Here is a 15,283-nt window from a genome sequence, read left to right on the forward strand (position 1 = left end):
CGTGGTTCACAACATGGTCCACTAGTGTTGCACGAATGCCCTTTGATAAGTTTGGTCCTCTTCTTTGTGCACATCTCTTCCTGCTTCAGGTCTTCCTCTGCCTCTGTGTACTCCTCCTCTCACCCTCACTCTTCTTCTGAATCCTTCCATTTTGGTTGAAGGCAGGTGAACCTACCTGCTGCATTTTTATAGTGCTTAAACCTGATTGGTGTGTCTACAATTTAGCAATCATGTGTTTGTGTACCTGATGGCTGTGTTTAACAGATTGGCTCATAGGTGTGGTAATTTGACAGTCAGTGCTTTGGAATTGCAAGGAAGTGACATCATGATATACTTCTGTGTCTGTATGTGTATACAAGTGTGTGTAATGTTTTGCAAATAGTGTGAAGCTGACAATGTGCTTACAGTTATGCAAATCTAGCCTTGTGTTTTGCTCCTTGAATGTAAGGTTTTGCTAATTGTTGGAAAAGTTTAATTTTAGTGTGTAAGCAATCGTAAAAAACTGTAAATTGGTCAAACAGCCATTTTAGGAAACAGCCAAGTAGGAAACCCAGGGAGCGCATGGACTCTCAAAACAGACGAAAGCGAAAGCATTTGCCAAGAATGTTCTCATTAATCAAGAATGAAAGTCGGAGGTTCGAAGACAATCAGATACCGTCGTAGTTCCGACCATAAATGATGCCGACCTGCGATCTGGCGGCGTTATTCCCATGACCCGCCGGGCAGCGTGCAGGAAACCACGAGTCTTTGGGTTCCAGGGAAGTATGGTAGCAAAGCTGAAAATTAAAGGAATTGACGGAAGGGCACCACCAGGAGTGGAGCCTGCGGCTTAATTTGCGGCAACCCGCTGAACCCCTCTCGTGATCGGGACTGGAGATTGAAACTATTTCCCATCAACGAGGAATTCCCAGTAAGTGCGGGTCATAAGCTTGCGTTGATTAAGTCCCTGCCCTTTGTACACACCGCCCGTCGCTACTACCGATTGGATGGTTTAGTGAGGTCCTCGGATCGGCCCCACAACAGCATCTATATTGTGTTTTTAACCATAAAATCACATCCTCCAAATCACAACATTGTCTGTTAGAATAGTCAGTGTACCTCATAGAAATTACCTAAATATAAATAATTATTAATATTATTATTATTATTATTTGTGAATCCCATGTGAAGCACTTACTGCTCAAGTGTTACATCATCACTCTTCAGAATCTACTGGTGATTTGGACCATTATTTTAAAGTGAAAAATATTTTAATGATGCATGCTATGATAATAAATTGATAAATACTTAATAAAGAATTGGTAATTATTTATAATTGGTCATAGTTAGTTAAAGGGGTCATGACATGTTTTTATTTTTATTTTTATTTTGTTATGTTCCCTGAGGTGTAATTATAACATTACTAAAACTGATTGACTTTTTCCACCTGTTTTCCATCCTCTGACTGAAATAGTCGGTTTTGGGGTGTTTTCCCTTTAAGAGGTCAGTGTAACCGCCCCCTTTTATGATTGACTAACATCCATTAACACCATTTCCGTCATTACCATTTTAAAAATTGTTTTTACATGAAATACATTACTTACAGTTTGCGGCGTCGTTGTTGGGTCCAGAACAGTTGGCACGGCCTGATCTTTGAGTAAAAGTATTTTGGCAAAACCAGCATCATACTGCGATTTGTAATCAAAGCAGTCAACGTTGAAATGTACCGAACATACGCATAAATTAGCACTGACGTGACTGGGATGTTAAAAAAAAATAAACTGAATACATTTTTCTCTGACGTCGGGATCCTTCGGCAGTGTCTACAAACATGTTGTTTTTCTACAGCCAGGAACGGCACATCGTCTGCCTGGCATCGCAATTTTATTGAAAACACTACTCCTTCAGAGTCAGAGCCACTCGCTGCACAACGACTGAACACCTGTTGGCGTGACAACGATGCCATGATGCAAAAGTAGGCATAGTTGTTTTGCTCTGGAAGCCGCATATGCAAATGACTGTGCCCAGGTGACGTCACCTTGTCCTTCTGATCCAAAATGAGCTGTTTTCTGAGGGTTATTACATAAATACGTTTTCATTGATGCTGAGGACATTTTAAGTTATGAAACTTGCAGGATGTATTAAGCATACAAAGATCTCTTCTATGTCAAAGGATCAAGGGAAATTTGGTTTCTCATTTCATGACCCCTTTAATAGTTCTAGTTAGTAGTGAAACTGTCTGATCTCATTGAGTATACATTGATTACCTAATAAGAAACTATCTCGGTCCTAAATTCACTATTGCTTACAGGTTAGTTAATCCTATTTCCATATTAATTTTTAGTAACTGAAATGTTGATGGTGTACTACTCATTTGTCCTGCATTACTTCCTGCATAGTTACCTATTAATGAGGGACCATTGTTTTTAAAGTGTTACCGCATATATGTCTGTAACACAAGTCAGTATTTTCAGAAGAATTATGACTATTTCTCTGCTGGTGCCACTATTGCCCTGTGCTCCAGATTGATTGATTTCACCAAGCCTTTTCAAAGCATTGACTACAAAACCAGAGACCACTGCCCTTGCTTTTAAAAGGGTAAAGGACTCACTACTTAGTGTCAACTTGCAAAAGCTTGCTAGCTTCTAGGCAAGGAGCAGTGTTGGGGGTAACGCATTACAAGTAATGCAAGTTACGTAATCAGAATATTTTTTTCAAGTAACTAGTAAAGTAACGCATTACATTTTAATTTACAAGAGAATATCTGAGTTACTTTTTAAAATAAGTAACGCAAGTTACTTTTTTTCCAATTTATTGATTGTCGGCTCTCCTGTCCCCATGTTGAGAGAAATCAGAAGATGTTACTCTAGTTCTGAAATAAATATGAATATGCATTAATTCATCTAAAAAAACACAGATTCAGTATTCCTCAAAATGAATAATAATAATGCAACTCAGAATATGACGCAAACCTGCAATAATTAAATGTTAAACAACACAAATATCCTTTATGTATTTAATCCCATTCTATTAACCAATGTCTTTAAAAAACACAGATTCAGTATTCCTCAAAATGAATAAAAATAATGCAACTCAGAATATGACGCAAACCTGCAATAATTAAATGTTAAACAACACAAATATCCTTTATGTATTTAATCCCATTCTATTAACCAATGTCTTTGGTTCTGACCTTCGATGATCCAATTCAGCCGTACTAATAAGCACAAATTACTCTAGACAAACATTTGTCTTTTTTATTGCTGAAGTGTGTTGAAATTTCTTCTTCTTCGTTCTACTGTATGGACGTACATTTACTTTCCCTTCAGCCTGAGGCTTATGCATTTCACTTTTGGTGTGAAAAGGCTTTTATATTTGCCAAAAATAGAACTTTTTTATTTTAAAAACAAACAAACAAGCCCTGTCCAGATTTAAAAAGTAACACAAAAGTAACGTAATGAATTACTTTCCATAAAAAAGTAACTAAGTAACGTAATTAGTTACTTTTTTATGGAGTAACGCAATATTGTAATGCATTACTTTTAAAAGTAACTTTCCCCAACACTGGCAAGGAGAAACAAGACAGAGGCAAAAATAAGGTACCTAATTTCAGTTCCTCTTCAGGAACTCCAGCTACGTCGAGAACTCTAGGGGAACGCCTTCAGCGACCCACGCTCTGAATCACATGTGAAATCAGTCCAATAGCTGAGCAGGATGTCACGGCGGATGACGTCATGACCAGGAAGCTATAAAAGCATGTGCGGCGGAGCCAGCGTCAGCTTTCTGTCATTCAGCGAAGCGCTCTGTGTGTGTCAGTCATATTTATTGTTGTCTGTCAAAAGTCTATAAGCTCCAGCTATGTCTAAGCTCATGCAAGGACAAAGCATTTCAAGGGCGAGAGCAAGCCACATTGTAGGTTGTGTGTTCCTCCCTGCCCAAGATAATATCACGAGTGGGGACACACACAGCCTGTGCGTGGTTTGCTTGGGAGCGAAGCATAGTTGTTACTGCCTTGCTTCGCTCTCAGAGGGCTTTCTTTGAGGAGGGAGCCTTCACTAGCGTTCCTTGCGGTGCCGGCCCCGCTTTCGCCGAGGTGGAGCGGCGGCTGTGCTCAAGGGTTTCGCGTATGGATCTGCTCATCTCCAGATCCGGTGCCCGCTCTCGGTGTTTCGGAAGCCCGCGCTGCGGTACTTCCCCCCCGTGGAGAGGGCGCGACGCTCCGCCTGTCTTTCTCCGAGGAGATTGATACGGAGGGCGTCAAAGAGCTCGCCAGTTGCACAAACATCAGTTACACAAGCATATTATGCCTGATATTATAATGAGCAGCATTAATAAGGAGCGGAGCTCACGCAGTCGGGGCGGATTGTGTTGGAGACGGCTCTTCCTATCTCCACCCGTGTTCGCTAGATTTAGAGCTTGTTTGTTTGTCAAGGAGATTGATGTTGATCGTGTGACCTAATGGCTCGTGCACAGCGCATATATGAGCATCTTATAGTTGTATCTTTATTTGTAAATGTTTGAAATTACGTATTTATATTTTGCTATTTACAAAAAAACCTGTAGCATGAAGAATGTTTTGCAGCCAGTTGCAGCAGTTTTGAAAGAAAAAAAAAAGTATGTAGTAAATGTATGTAGTAAATGTGATGCAACAGGCTTTTGAGGAACGTTAATTTGTGTCTTTCAATCATCATTGTGTTGCATTGCATTTTGTGTTTTACCTTTTGCCCCCCACAATGGAAACTACATAGAAATGATATTTATATGCATCTTCTGTAAAGAGTCTGGTATTCAGTTATATATAAAAGATATTAAACCATCAGAATTTCATCTTTATTTTTGGCCATATAAATATCTGCAACTGCACCAAAGTGCATATTTTTGCTTATTTTGGAACAATCCACCTACCTGCAAGGAAGGAAGGATTGCATTCAGACTATTTGCTGAACATCCCAAAATACAGCTTTCACACCAACTAATCTTTTAAGTCAAACTGACTCGGGTCCACACCAAAAGCTCTAGTCAGGTGAAAGCACCACTGATGCACAAGTAGCTTGTACAAGAGTTTATGAAAAACATTAGATGAAATGCAAAGCTAAAAAAAATCAATCAATCAATCAATCCAGCTGAGCAACTCAAATTGCCACAGGGGCTGGTAGTTTGAAAACATAAATTCTTCAGTTTTTTGCCCTGAGGAGTTTGTCTGACTGGGTAATTCTTGGCTGACTTTTGGATGTTTCATATTTTCCCTTGCTCTCTCTCACTTTTCTTGGCTGGTCTGAATCAATTGAACAAACTGGCATGATATTTGATGGCCCCTGAGCTCCAATTATTACAACAATATTATGGCACGGGTAAGTCAGGAGTTTCTCAGCAGAATGCCAATATAGCAGGGAAGCTATTTGTATTTGCTGTTAGTCCTTTAGGGCACGAGGAAGGGCAAACTGCTCAGTAACTCAATTTTTAACAATTAGCCCCTGACATATCCCTATGAGAACTGATACATCACTACATTGTTGATGAAATATCTAAAAAAAACAAGGATTAGCCATTTCGTTTCTCCACAAAACAAGTATCATGTGAATGAGACCTGTCAAGAACAAGTGGCGTTTTCAACAAACGCAAATGTGGAACAGTCACTTTCTGGAGTTATAAATTTTTTTTGCTGCACAACACCTTTATCGGGATTAGCTTTTGGTGTGCACGCAACATAAAGTTTACGATAATAATAAGGTTCGTTCACTTTTCTCCTACACTGCATTGGTGCAATTTCTTATTGGCATGCACCATAATTCAAACAGATTGAATCAGATAATATACAACATGGTTGTTTTGGGCTTTGCAACTATTACCAAAAACATTCACAAGGGGGAAGAAAGACCATGATTGTTTAATTATTTCAGAATATGTAGAGCATGCTTATCATCTATGTATTGCAGCTATGTAATTGTGGCTCATGTTCATATTCACTGCCGGACCCTTAGGCTGGGTTAATAGACCTGTCATCACCTTACTGTTCTTGGCTGGAGTGGCACAAATCCTAAAAACAGGGCGAGGCCCTGGGCCAAAACTAACCTTGCTGCGTCAAAAAAATAGGTGAAACCCCAATGTAGAGCAGGTTGAGTTTGGTATATAAATGAAGGCCAAGCACTCTCTGTTCAACAGCTGCATTATAGCTCTGTTCATTATATAAATTATAATGGTAGTTTGTTTGATTCACCAAAATAAGCACCATGCAAGCCTCACACAGATGAGATGAGATAGAAATAAAAAAAAAAGTTTTAAGCCTAATTGGTTTTCAAGTTTCATAAAATTTGTCTGATAGATTTTTTTTTAATTTGTTTCTAATCAATGTCGGGTTTGTGTCAACTGCCTTTCCACTTCTCAAAAGTGGAGATGAGAAATATGAAAATATGCAGTGTTAGTTAGTTCACTGAATTGGGATAATAAGCAGCCACCAAGAAAAACCCTACTAACCACCCAAAACACCCTGTTTCAGGATTGTGCAGGCATGTTTTGCACAGATATTTAAAAAAATCTAGTTTTCTCTAAATACTCTAAATGCATATCAGGTGCTGATAAATCGAATTCTAGATAGAATCTTATTTACATGAAATCCTTGAGTCTTCTTACATGCCTACGATCTGAAAGTCACGTAGTCCATTACCAGTCATGTGCTGGAGATTTTCCTTCTTAATTTTTGTTGATTCATGATTGGAGGTGTTCGTGCAAATCCAAAGATTTTAATAGCAACCTGGCAAATTAGCTCTGGAGCCACTAAACGCTCCATAATAACATCTATCTGGGCAGGAGCTGCCTCATTAAGATAAATAATTAATGAATCTGTCATAATTATGAAACTGCTCACAAGCAAGACTAATTGTACTCATAGTTTAATTAGAGTAGACGCCTGCCACTCAAACACTCCTCTCCAGTTCTGTTCCATGTTGGCCGGAGATACTCCATGTCCAAGATAACGCTCCAAATAGGAATTCAGTTCATATCCCGGACTCCAACATTAGCCAAATTGTGAAACTTAATTAATATTCTAAGCAAATTTCCACAGCCAGATGACCAGCACTAATTGCTCGGTGTTGCACCTGTGGTCCGTAACTGCTCATGACTGGACGATGTTTGCAGCAGTCTGCAAATTTTGAAAAAACAGCAAGAGGAAGGCTATCCATCTCTATATCGACCGGCGAGCTGCAGCGGCCTGCGAATCAAGTGCGCTGAGATGTAATGCATGCACAATCCAAACAACCACAAGGTCACACCACAATATCATCAAAGGCCTTGAGTGGCCCGGCACAGAGCACTTTGAATAATGAGACCTACTTCCTCTTTCTTTCCGAGCCGCCACCTCATCTACACTCTGACAGAATGAACCAAGCGTTGCCAGAGCAGTCAACCTTCAGAACAGGAGAGCAGAGAAATAAATTAGATGGCATCGACATGCAGATGGAGAAAGAGAGAAAAACATGAAAGTTCAAGGGAGAAAGAAGGACCTCTTTCAACCCATCTACCCACAAACCCACAGCAGACAATGGCTAGACAACCCCACTTCAGAGGATGAGAAAAATGTGGCAAATTGACAGGTACTATGAGATCTAGGAGAGTCATTTACATACAGTACAATTGGCTCGACACTTTAGATTTCACTGCAGCTAAATGATGGTTGAGCATGTATAAAGAGAAAGCATAATTAAACTGGATTTTTACATTTTCAGAAGAAAATAGTCCTTTAGGAGGAGTAATCAATATCACACCTATTGCAATGTTACTATCACAAAGAGTGTGGGACAAGTTACATGCTTTAGTTCAATACTTTGGATTTGTGAACCCTTAACCCTAAATATGAGCAGTACTAACAGCCGGGATAGGGGTGATATGGATGACTGACATGTCTCTGCACATGTATCAGCCATCCTGTAATAGAAACAGGAATGCCTTCAGCAAGTATTTTTTATCCATCGGCTCAACAGGAAATGTGGAGTGTGTCGTGCTGTGACACGGGTCTCTCCCAGACAATGGCTCATCTATTTCTGCACTGTCAGCTCGCCCTTAAAGCACAGTTGTCAAACTTAATTGTATTACCTGCAGAGCCGGGAGCCCTTTTTAATAATTTATTCCTGGAGGAGGGAGAAAATAGGATGCGAGATGAGGTTCTGCGGCTGTGGAGTGTGTTTATACTCTCTGAAACACGGATACGACAAAGTAGCATTAACTTGGAATGACAAGAGGAAACGCTTTGGTGTCCTCCAGTAGAGGAGCCAGTCATTTGATTCTTCCAGCCTCATTGCGTAGAATCTGAAGACAATCATCTCTGGCACAAAAGCAGTTATCTGAGATATGACTTGTATTGTTAAAGAGACAGTAGCAAGCTGTGTTACAAAACTTGAGCTTGCCTACCTAGGCAGCGTTTTAAGACATCACAGGAGAGCTCCCAACGTGAGGGAAGCTCATAAATTCTGCTGGCCTATATGAAAAAACTCTGGCCAAATTTAAACGAAGCATGCATGTATTCTTCAGAGATAAAGCAATCCCAGAATGCACCACAGTGAGCTTAAATATTTTGATCCAAAATGGTAGAAATCAAGGGATAGGTCAATTGTATGTACAAATATATGTTGTTGTCTATCACATGTATGAACATATAACACATTTGAAAAAAAAAAAATCTACAAAGAACTTTAGTTCTTTACTTTTAGTTCATTACTCAAAAAACTTTACAATGTTCAAAAAATTATTAGATATTATTAAATCATTACTAATGTAATTTTGATCTCTTGACTATTCCATCCATATTTGCATTTAGCCTTCTGTAAGACTGGAAATGAATTTTGGTTTCATCTGAAGTCTTTTTAGCGTTTGTATTTTTAGCTTTAATGCTGTTAAGAGGGACGATTGAGACGATTCAGGGTGGGTTTTAGCTTGCTGTAACATCACTAAAAATATTAAATTCAAAAGATCTTATAAACTAGAGCTCACTAGACTTATGTCAACTTCGCTTTTCCACTGCGTGGTACGGCTCGGCTTGGCACAGCTCAGTTCGGTACGACACGGCACGGCTCGGTTTGCGTCTCCACTGCAGTTCAGTACTGCTTTAGAGTGGGCGGGATTATTCACATGTCGTTATAGTTGCGCCGCCTCTATTAGGAATGAGAATGTGACGTAACGCCGCGTTGAGTTCTGGGAAACTGTTTTGTTTATCCGCCATATTTGCAGGATATCGCTGCCGTTCCGCTATTGAGTTTAGGGCAGTATTTGATTGTTTGTCGTGATTGTGAAAAATGTCACCAGTGTATGTCATTCATACTGCATCGATAATTGCAATAGTAACTCAGATCATCGTTCTGAGAGAATTTTCATTCCGCGTCGCCCCATCAAGCTCGCTGGATCTGCTCCTCTGCTATCAACGAGAGGAACGTCTGTACTTCCTCAACAGACAACGAAACAATCACTTTTTGGTTGTTAAAAAAGGTGCACTCGTTCAAAACAGTTGCGTTCAATCATTCGCTGGCTGTGCTGATTTAAATCTAGCGGTTCTGTTGTGTTTGTGTCGCAAGTTCAGTGACGCAGGTAGTGACGATTCTCTCCGGCCAATCCGTGATCAGCAGAGTTTACACGTCACGTTTTGGTAATGGTACGGTTCACTTAGAACCTCAACCGAGGTGGTACTAAACCACCAGGTACTGTACCCAGTGGAAAACCCCCCAAAAGTGAACCGTACCGTGCTGTACCATGCAGTGGAAAAGCGCCATAACAGATTGGCAGCATGTCGCAGTATTTGTGCACACAGCTTTACAGCCGAATAGCAATAATCATACGCTTTCTCCTGAACTGTCCTTTCTCAAATGTGGTGGTAGGAAGTCTGATTCACTATAGTGGACCACTTTATTTGGACAGTTTGTGTATCAAGCAGCAGTAAAAAATAAATAAAAAACGACGACTTGATTTGATTAATTTCTGCAGGAAGACCCTTTGAGGCATTTTTATGTAGCACAATATGTAGTTAAATGCTATTGTTCATCAATGTTGTTTAACTGTGTCACCCTAAATAAGATAGATAAAAGCTATTGTGAATAAAGAAGTGAATTATATAGTCTGATCGATCTGAAAAGATATTGCTCGACTTAAATGGCTTCAGTGTAGAAAGCTAGGTTGCTTATTATACACTGATCAGCCACAACATTAAAACCACAAACAGATGAAGTGAATAACTGTGATTATATCAGTACAGTGGCACCTGTCAAGGGGTGGGATATAGGCTATTAGGCAACAAGTAAACAGTCAGTTTCTGAATTTCATGTGTTGGAGGCAGGAAAAAATGGGCAATCGAAAAGATCTGAGTGACTTTGACAATAGCCAAATAATGTTGGCTAGACGACTGGGTCAGGGCATCTCCACAAACAGCAAGTCTTGTGGGCTGTTCCTGGTATGCAGTGGTTAGTACATATAAAAAATGGTGGAAGGAAGGACAACCGGTGAACCGGCGTCAGGGTCATGGGTGCCCAAGGCTCATTGATGCACATGGGGAGTGAAGGCGAGCCTGTCTGGTCTGATCACAAAGAAGAGTTACTGTAGCTCAGAGTGCTGAAAAACTTAATGCTGGCCATGATAGAAAGTATCAGAACACACAGTGTGTCGCAGTTTGCTGCATTTGGGCCTTAGCCACAGATCAGTCAAAGTGGCCATGGAGCAATAGAAAAGTTTTTTTTTTCTTCAGATCAGGTGGATGGTTGGGTGTGTGTATGTCATTTACCTGGGGAAGTGATGGCAGCTATGAGAAGAAGGCAGGCCAACGGAGGCGTTGTTATGCTCTAGGCCATGTTCTGCTGGGAAACCTTGGGTCCTGCATTCATGTGGATGTTACTTTGACAAAAACCATCTTCCTAAAGATTGTTGCAGACCACGTACAGCCCTTCATGGCAATTGTGTTCACTGATGACAGTGGCCTATTTTAGCAGGATAATGCACCTGCCACACTGCTAAAATTGTTCAGGAATGGTTTGAGGAAGATGACAAAGGCCTTGGCCTCCAATTTCTTTAGATGTCACTCCAACTGAGCATCTGTGAGATGTGCTGGACCATCAAATCAGATCCATGGAGGCCCCACCTCGCAACTTGCAACATCTACTGCTTATGTTTTTGTGCCAGATAACACAGGACACGTTCAAGAGGTCTTGTGGAGTCCATGCCTGACACTTCAGCATGAGGGGAACCTACACAATATAAGGTGGTTTTAATGTTGCAGCTGATTAGAGTAAAACGCTTCTTTAAGACCAAATAGCTGTTCAAATGACCCACAAACATCAAAATATGTAATTGCACACAACCTTAATACAAACCCAATTCCAAAAAAGTTGGGACATTTTCCCTTAAAATGATACATTTTCTCAGTTTAAACATTTGATATGTCATCTATGTTGTATTCTGAATAAAATATTGAAATTTGAAACTTCCACATCATTGCATTCTGTTTTTATTCACAATTTGTACAGTGTCCCAACTTTTTTGGAATCGGGTTTGTATATACTGTAAACAAAGCTGTTGGAAACCCTGCCACATTAAAAGCTGTAGTGTTCCTAGATTTCCAACATATGGTGCAATCAACTGTGTAATATTGCATACAGGCTTTTGTAGATAATAGACTTCAAAGCTTATTTGCAGGGGGCAACCAGCGCAAATGCCCAGCTCATTACTGTAGCATCACGATACACAGAGTTTCATCCCATATACAGAGCATTAGATGTGTTCCCATTATTTAGCCAGATTAAAAGCTTTGGAGGTTCAAAGCCCAAGTGATGTGTTAAGCTGGAGTTCAGAGCCCCAGGGACACTTATCAAATCCCTAACCCACTGCTTGCTTTGCACAAGCAGAGACTCTTGACCTCTTAAAGGGGCTGGTTTAGAGAGAGGCCATTTCTCTGAGTAGAGAAGAGAGTTTACACACAAGATATATCAGATCTAAAGGTATAGAGGTCAGTCCACTGAGACCTGTGTTTTAAACAGTGCTTGCTGTTTCCTCTTCTGCTGCTATCATTGGCTCAGAGCGGCAATTTACGTTAGAGATGCTGGAGCTTATCAACTCATGGTTATTCCCTTAGGTATCAGTCCATCCCAGGTTGTTCATCCTACAAAGGTCCATATAGAGTTCAACAGTGTCCACCCATTTTTTTTTCAGCAGCATGGGTTCCGGAACTATTTCCCCCATTAATTTTTTCTATAGACATTTCACAAAATTCTTCAATAAAGAGATGTAAGCCCTGAACCCAAGCAACCAGTTGTGTTTCAAATCAATAACCAATCTTCTTATGGGAAAAAGGCTGTGCTATAATGTTTTGCCTTATATGAAAAATACACTACTGGGGATTTCTTACCGTTTATTTTTTTTATTAATTATTGAGCCATTACATTAAATCTATGTTCAGAATCTTGGTTTTGTCTTCCCCAAGTTACAGTGAACCCACTACAATAATTTATTTTGGTTCAAATTTGGTGAGAACTGTATTTAACATATTCGTCCTTGTGTGTTTATGTAAAAAAAAAAAATCGATCCACTAATTATACTAATTTGTGTAGAGTACATTATTCAAATATATGTCTTGTTTTTTCTTACTTTTTCTTACTGTTAAGAGTCTTGGCATTGCTACTCAGATGGCAACCATCACGCAATGATAATAGAGATGATTAAAAAAAATCACCTTTTTCCATTTCCCATAATTTAACTGAGGCAGCTACACTGGCCTGTATTGTTTGAATTTCATGGTAAAAATGTCAGAATTTGAAAGCTGAGACTTTGTTTAATATTAAAATTAACAAAGCTTGTGATTATTGAAAGGTAGGGTGGCAACAAGTAATGTTTAGTAAGATTTGTTCACGTATCAACAGAAAACAGCATAGACTAAAAGATTGGGGTTTAAGAATCAGTACTGGTTCATCAAAATGATGATTGATTAAAATTGAGAAAATGCTAGTTAACTCAGCCCAAGCATCCACAACCTGAAAAGCTTACGTTATGTAGTTTATCCACATTGTGTGCACAGTCAACAAGCACTGTCGGATAAGTACTAATGAAAAGACAGTGTTTGGCCAACGATTTTGGCTTTTCAAAACCATTTCGGCAAAAATTTTGGTTGCCGAAATTTTGGTGCATCTCTAGTAAACAGGGCCACTTTTATACACTGTGATTGATTTGTTTCACCTGACAAACTTTGAGCTTATTGTAGGGTAGATATTTAGTATAATTGCCTCCATTTTGCATGGTTTTCGGAACATTTTCTGGACTCTCTACTCTATTTAGGTTGAATTGCTTCATAGAATCATGGGAAAATAAACAGTTCTCAGAAGTGAGCATTGAGTGGTGAGAGGAAGAACTTCATTTTGCTATGACAGCAGCAATAGAGGACTACAAATTACTGTGCCATTAATGTGAAGTAACTGTTTCCTGAGCAATGATTGCATATCAGTGCAGCCTGTTAAGAAAAACTACTGTCACTTCAGCTTGATAAAGTTGAGTTTGGTCCACGGCCTGAGAAGAGGAATGGTGTGTGTTTGTTATGCGTATGTGTGTGTGTTTCTAACATGCTTGAGAGGATAAAGCAGGTAGTAGTGCTTGGGAACTAATTGAAATGAGAGGCGATGTGCAAGTCTCCTCCAACATCGCCAAGCCATTCGTCAGGGTGACATCACTGTACTCACACCACATCCATCTTCTAGAGCAGGCCCAGGCTTGCACCGCTCGCCGTGATTAATATCCATACCTCCCAACCGCATACCGTCACTACCAGTGCATTCAAACACAAGCACACTGGGAGGCAGCGGGCAGCTTCCCCTGTAATCTTCTGTAGAGCTGGACAGCTGTGGTGTGGGCTCCTTTTCCATGCCTGTGCCACTGATGGTGGAAAGGGAGCTGGCAAGGAAGAGTGGCGGTGTAGCACTACTTTATTGCCCATCCAGTAGGAGACTATGCTGGCTCTGCTGGTATCCGAACACTTGATAGCCCCCTAATGAGTTGGATTATGTTTTTTCACCTTCGACTCCAGATAAAGTGTTAGCAAAACACAAGACGCAGGATCAGCAAAACTGTAAGCCATTCCCACAGCAACCACCTGGCTTGAGTTCCAACCACATCTGTGCTGATAATTAATGAAAGAGTTTATCTAATGTTGAAAATGGTCACCAACTACTAATTTTTTTCCAAACTTTTATGACTTTTTTTGCATACAGAAAGCATATAAAGACCAGAAGCTATCAAAAAGGGCAACAAAAGTGACTTGTGCTTTTGAGCTGACTGACACAAACAATGAGATGTAAGAGCTGTAGCGAAGGGCAAGATTTTCAGTGAGAAGCAACTGAAGTTTTGGTCTCTTCCTCACACAAAGACTTGGAATATTAAAAGGGTCATCGGATGCCCATTTTCCACAAGTTGATATGATTCTTTAGGGACTTAATGAAAAGTCTGTAACATAATGTGGTTAAAATTTCTCAATGGTAGTGTAAAAAATAGTTTTACCCTGTCAAAATCAGCACTGATTTCAGCAAGCCATTCTAGTCCATGTTGCTTTAAATGATAATGAGCTCTACTGACCCCGCCCCTCTCTTCCATGGGGTTAACTAGCAGACTGACAGAAAATCCTTTCAGAGACTCATGGCCAGCAACTCACACTATAAGAGCTTGCAGGGAATGCCCACTTCCATGAAGCACCTTAAATGATGTAATTAAAATAGTCTCCCTATGATCTCAAAATACTACATATGCATACTATGTGCATACTGTATATTGCAATAAACCTAAAATATTGTTTCTACAGACCTTGTGTAGCTCCGTACCTTTTCAGCGCTGCACTCATTGTCTTGTCTTGCGTTTGTATTTCCACAGCGTGAAGGTAAGGTTGTACAAATTTATGAATGAAACACTCATTTTAAAATCTTCCTGGGCTACTGACCTTTGTTATGACCTATTGTTAATTACTCGAAAATTCAAGGATTTCATTTTTTTCTTTGAACGGAAATTCAAAGACAAAATTCTAAAGATGGCTGCAAACTTGTTTCTCTGACGCATAAGGTCTATAGATAAAATCAACAACTTTGTTGAAAGAATAGTTTGACAGAAGTCATATATAGTAGTATAACATGACAAATGTCATACAGGTTTGGAACAACATTGTGGTGAGTAAACGCTCACATCATTTTCATTTTCAAGTGAACTATTCCTTTGAGAACAAGCTGGAACCGTGCGATGACAGATGAAAAAAGATGGTATTATCAAAGCAGGCTGTCAGACCGAAAAGAGCGGCACAAACGTG

The 15,283-nt window shown here is 39.8% G+C and overlaps 1 protein-coding gene and 1 long non-coding RNA gene across 4 annotated transcripts in view; both read left to right on the forward strand.

Moving 5' to 3' along the window:
* Positions 1-15,283, forward strand: part of LOC107554648 (neuroligin-3-like) — a 196,718-nt gene that overhangs the window by 65,951 nt on the left and 115,484 nt on the right. The window lies entirely within an intron of this gene.
* Positions 885-15,211, forward strand: LOC107554656 (uncharacterized). 3 transcript variants are annotated; one of them, XR_001605078.1, is made up of 3 exons: positions 885-968; positions 6,092-6,094; positions 14,421-14,432. It is a non-coding gene; the product is annotated as an uncharacterized lncRNA (long non-coding RNA). The 3 variants fall into 3 exon arrangements; XR_001605077.1 differs by lacking the exon at positions 6,092-6,094 and adding an exon at positions 5,126-5,131 and having other exon boundaries at positions 889-968; XR_001605079.1 differs by lacking the exons at positions 6,092-6,094; positions 14,421-14,432 and adding exons at positions 5,370-5,380; positions 15,198-15,211 and having other exon boundaries at positions 897-968.

This window comes from Sinocyclocheilus grahami, unplaced genomic scaffold (genome assembly GCF_001515645.1).
Source record: "Sinocyclocheilus grahami isolate Dianchi unplaced genomic scaffold, SAMN03320097.WGS_v1.1 scaffold509.1, whole genome shotgun sequence".
Taxonomy (NCBI): Eukaryota; Metazoa; Chordata; class Actinopteri; order Cypriniformes; family Cyprinidae; genus Sinocyclocheilus; species Sinocyclocheilus grahami.